Below are 6,000 nucleotides of genomic sequence, written 5' to 3'. Positions count from 1 at the left end.
CGATTTATGACATAAGAATTGAATTCACATCAGGGTAAATTCTAATTCAGATCGGATTTAATTAAATCTGAACAATTATATGATAAGTGTATTAATATTATTGGTGTATAGTTCAAGAAGAATGACCAATCACATAATAAATATATCACACTTATTCGATCGAATATAATTACGAATACCCCCTTGTTATTTAAAAATTATCCATACCCCTCTGATTTTAACGGTCGTCTAACAATTATCCCAATTCGTTAAGCTCCCATCCAATTTTTATGGTGGACTGACCAAAATACCCTTATGGATTAAAAATTATAATTTTATTTATCTTTTATAATTTTTTTATGGATTAAGTAGATAACATTTTTATAATTTTTAAAATATTTTCATCCACCCCATTCGATTTTTATATAAGTTTTCAATTTTTTTTAAAGAAAATAAAAAAAATGCAGTAATTGCAAAATTGACAATTCTGTACCTCCATCCAAGGATTACATAATTTCATCAAATATCATAGGGGTATTTATAATTTTTCAAACAATTAAATAGTATTCATAATTATACCAAATTTCATGAAAGGTGATTGTAATTTACACTTAATTTAATTCAAACAAACCTAATATAACTAAAAAAATTCTACTCACATTAATATTACGAGTAATTACTAATGTAGGGTTTATGTAATCTTGAACTCTCAATTATTGATGTTCGGTTCATATATATGGCCTTTCTAACTCTCCCACTTCACCAAATATCTTCCATACAACGTTGTCTTAATTATTAAAAACATTTGAACTGTTTGGATGGTAGTGGGCTGGAGGGAATCTAGATGGTGTAATGATGATATATGGCAGGCTTTGTTTGTCTTTTATGCTGGTTTGCATCATACAACACAGAATCCTTTGCTTTACAAGAAAACCCTTTCTCTTACATATTCTATTCTTCCCCCACTTTCACATGTATTTTTATTTAAAGGGTCCTTTTCATTTTTAATAATTACTATCCAATTTCCTTATCTTGATTGGGTGTACAGATTGTAAGGCTACAGGGCGAACACACATCACATCAACATACCTCCCAAGTGCTGGCTGAAAATCAGTGATTAAGACAGTTTGAGCGGTGGAGATTTCTTTTTTAAGCAATAATTACATAATTTATTTAAATAATTAATCAATATATTAATTCGATTAATATATTATTTAATTAAAAATAATAAAATAAGTGAGCTTAATATAATTATCCCTGTAATATTGCAAATAAATATTATAATGCAATATTTTATCTCCATATCTAATGAGTTAACTTGTTTTATTTTAAAACATACAGATGGGTAAATTATTGTATTATAAAAAATACAGGAAGAGATACTAATTTTTTTTATAGAGGGTAATATGTCTATTTACAATATCATAAAGAGGTTGCCTGTATTTTTTTTTTCTAAATACATTTACATTAAGTACGATAAATATCCACACATTCGATAGGACCTCTATTTTAAATAATGGAGTTCAAAAATCAAGATTTCGATAAAAAATTTAAGATTTCAAGTTTGAATTTTATTAAAAGTAGGATTATTTATTTATTTTTTAACTTTATACGATGAATGTAGGATATTCCTTTTTTCATCTATAGTATTATTATTTCTTGGAGCATTATTTGCTGAATCAAACAAAAATGAGGTTCCAAGAATTCCCAAGCAAGAATTTTTACTCTTTAGTGTTCCAACAAAGTGGGACTATGATAGGCAGTGTGCATATCGTGTTTCCGTGTTTTGCAACTTAACAAGCCAAGTTGATGGGGATTCCTTTTCTCAAAAAGATAAAGGGAGGGTGAGAGGGCATCTGTTAGCTGGTCATGCAGTTATTATTAGTATTAATGGTACATTATTGCCCTGAATGCCCACACTTGTGAGTTGTCACTTGTGCGCTGTAAACTGCAATGTCAGGTCTTGTACATGCTCTCATTAGGTAAGTAGAGTTGAATGCAGTCATTGGGCTGCAAGTTCAATATTCAAAACAAATGTATTGGAAGAATTGATTCAAGTCCCAGTGTACTTTAAACTTTTTGGTCCCGTTTATTTCGAAAATCATATTAAATGAATAATAGAATTATTTTTTGTTAAATGAATGATATAAAAATTTTATATAATTAATTAGGTGTTTACTTATATGTATTATTGAAACAGAATAAATTCTATCAAGTATTTATTTTGATGTATCCATATACTTTTGATAGAAAAATTATCGTTAAGCCCTTGTTTACAAAATTTAATGGACAACATATTATTATTATAATTGATGCGTGCAAAAATAGCACGAGCCCAGCAAGTTTGGCTTTGATGGACTCGGGCTAATCAGTCAAAGGACTTGAGAAACAAAACCTGTTTTTATAGAGGGGTGCCTTCCTGCGATGGGAATCTTCACGTTTCCCTTAATTTTCGGATAAAGAGGGTGAAGGTTGTTTGGATAAGTCTTGATATGTTCTTATCTGCTATTAGGTTTACTTTTTGAAGACCTATATCCGAGTTGGGGGAGATCTTTCATCTGTGAGGACTTCTAGTTGCTGAAGGAGTCCTTCACTGGTGAGGACTCCTGCCCACCAAGGAATCTAAGGCTTTAAGGGGTCCTCCCCTTGACTGCGTGCTTATAGGGTATACTTGGCGAGCTAGAACTATGCCACATCGGGAAATGTTCTAAGTATGGGCCTTGAGCCAATATCCTTATTAGGCCAAATCTTTGGGCTAAGTCTGTGAGCATCTTGGGCTCTTACCTCTTCATGGGTCATTGGGCTAATATGGGAGGTCTTGGGTTCTTTATTCCTTCTTGGGCTGGTCTCTCTTTGGGCCATATGCATCATTCAATCCCCCCCCACTCTACAAAGGAAGGGTGTCCCCTAACTCCTTCTTAGAGTAGGAAGTTCTTGTTATATTTGAGGGAGGCTACCCCCCATTTGTTCATCTTGGGAGGACTCATGGTTCTGGGTGTCCCCCTTGTCTTTTGCTCTTTTCCTGCCTCTTATCTACTTTTTGAAGTATTGGGGTTTGCGTTCTGCATGCTGTTAGTAAGGCAATAACGACTAGGGTTACCCCTAATAATCATGATTGCTGTTTTGGAGGGCGTTTGGCAACTGTCCCCCTCCCACGCGCCTGAACTACCTAGTAACCGCCCAATAAGGGGCAGTTATGGAGGGATGTGGGTTTAACTTCCTCCCTACGTCCTTAACCCAAGTGTAACTTCTCTTTTTCTTCGTCCTCTTTTCGTGTGTTCCTCTTGAAGAGCAAGGGTTTCGTCCTCCCAAAATTTGTAAATATTTCCTTCTCTCTTCCACAACTCCTTTGCAATTTTCTTCTTGGAGTCCTTTAATGACATCTTCAGATGAATCTGTTAGGTTTGTGAAGGAAACCTTCCCAGCAATGATCCCTCCAAAACCAGTTCCAAGAGGGCGGGCCTTAGCTCGCCAGTTCCCAAGTGTCCGCCTCCGTCAGATGGTGACGACTGCTCGCCGTCTAATAGATGAGGAGCCTAAAGAAGAGGAAGTAGGGGGAATAAAGGGAAAGGGTCCTCTCTTGGGGAAGAAGAGAGGGAAGTGCCCCAATCGCCGGTGGATTAGGGGTCTTCTTGTCTCAAAACTTCTGTCGTGGCTCAGTTGATAGTTGAATTTCATATTTTTCCATCTTTCACTATTTATATTCCTTCTCCTACCAGCCGCCTCCATTCTTGATGGGTGTCGAATCCACCAAAAATAGTTCTTACGAATACTTTTTTAGAAGCGTGAATAGGGTCGAATCCACAGGGATTGATTTTAAATTAATTTCTTCAAAAATAAAAATAATTAGGTGGTTTTTTATTGTGAAAAAAAAAATAAAAATAAAACTAAATTAAACTAAAGAGCTAATAAAATTAGAAGAGGTAAACATAAGAGAAAAGTATTCCAGTTAAAGACAGGATCCTGCTTAATTCTACGGTCGATCATAGATGTAAAACTAACAATCATTCATGATAGATAAATTGGTTATGACCATTGGTACGACCTAATGGCCTCACCTTTCCTTACTTTTTGGATAGTCAAGAAACGTCCGTTGACTAAATCCCTAATCAGTAAACAACCTTGAGAACGTCCCCATGATTTAATTTACCAATAACATTAAGAACTAGAAAGGCCCAATTCTAACCAATTAATTCCTACGAGGATTTATTTAAGTTAGATTGTGTATTCCCCACAACATAATTGAAAATTTCTACATAATCAATTATGCTATGGTACCACTAGTTATTGAACTAAACAAACAATTACGGATTTGCAAGTTCAATGACTAGACAAATATTTTTGACAATGAATAATGGTACCTATCATTAATAAATCAAATTATTTGTAATAAAAACAGAAGAACAACACAAATACCAATATGAATAAAAGTAAAAAGCATAAATTAAATCTCACAACTTGATGGAATTAAGCATTCACCAAGTTTTCATCCGGAATGAGAGAACTAGCTAGACATGCTCATGGAAGAACGCATGAAAAGCAAAGTAAAAAAAATTATAAAAACGTAGAGAAATAGAGAGACGAGAATTCAAGGTCTGAAATTTACAAGAGTTCAAAAGTTGACTCTTAAAGTGAATTACATCACATATATATACTAACTAGATACCTAATTCTACTAGGATTAAAGGTAGATTCCTAATTGAACTAAAAGACTAATGAAAATAAAATTATAATCCTAGTTAAACTCCTTATTCATCAAAAGGTAGTCCAAACAGCTCCCAATTCTTGCCAAAAATCGAGTTTGAGTCTTGTCTGAATTTTTATTTTGGTTCTTTTCTTCATTTTTCATTTTATTTGTCCTAATGCTGCAAAATAATATTTAGTTAGAAGCATTTTGATCACAAAATAGGTCAAAATATCATATGAAATAAGCACAAAATGCGATCCCAACAATTCTCCTCCTTCGAATTGTCTGTGTTTCTTTCCTAACCCAATAATGGTCAGTCTTACGTTTCCCCATTCCTTCCTTTTATGCTGACATTCCCCGTCATTTCCATATGCTTTTGAATCAGTTGGTCCCTAATTCTTTTAGGTTTTGGCTAGTTTTTGCATGATTTTTTGTTTCTGCGGGTCCCCTATCACTGCTAGTATTTTTGCTCAGGGTTTTTGGCTGAAACGTGTTGAAAATGGCTTTTTTGCTTTATACCACGACAATAGGTGTCCTTCTTGCTTGCCCCTAATAACCCAAAGCGTTGGAAGAATAGTTTCTTCTATGTGTTGCCCCCTTACCCTTAGACTTTCCCAAATCACTGGCTGTAGGAGGCCTTTCCTTCTGTAAGTGTTGGGGCAAGGATTGTGGCCTTGTCTTCTTTACTGGTTGAACTGAATGAAGACCCTTATGATTGTCGGGCTTTAATTGGTGAAAGGCTTCTAGGGAATTTTGGCTTGAGTCCTTGGGTAAACCCTTAGGGGACTCTCTGAGTATTTTATATTTTTTTTATGCTTAATTATTTCATCTCGTCATGCTTATAATTGCAATTCCTTCTTAGGGGGACCCATGCATCCAGTGAATCTATAGGAAAATGACATGTCTCTCCTTCACCAAGGACCACTCCTGGGGCCTAAAGAAAAAACTAGAATGAGTTCATTGGGCAGCACCCCGACTAGCTCCACTAGGCCTTCTTCTGGACTTGCCTTGTTTAACAGTAGCAAGAGCGTGAAAAGTTGAGCATTTCTGGGATGCTACATTGGGACTGGTCGGGATAGCTCGACTGGTAGACTTAGAAATTCGACAGGTAAGGAAATTTCTTGTTGAATTATGTACGTACTTAACAACTAATAAACCTCAGTTTCAGAAAATCATATTCCCCTTCTCAAAGATGAGAAGGGTATCCCCCTCTCAAGTCTTCTCATGCCTCGTCTGACTACCTGCATACGCACCAATTTTTAGAGCACGGGAGAGTGAGGAACTCCCCCTTCGTGGTTAAATTTATAAAGGGGGTATTGACCTGGTTAGATAGA

This window comes from Sesamum indicum, linkage group LG2 (genome assembly GCF_000512975.1).
Source record: "Sesamum indicum cultivar Zhongzhi No. 13 linkage group LG2, S_indicum_v1.0, whole genome shotgun sequence".
Taxonomy (NCBI): domain Eukaryota; kingdom Viridiplantae; phylum Streptophyta; class Magnoliopsida; order Lamiales; family Pedaliaceae; genus Sesamum; species Sesamum indicum.
Note: the sequence above shows the minus strand (reverse complement) of the source record.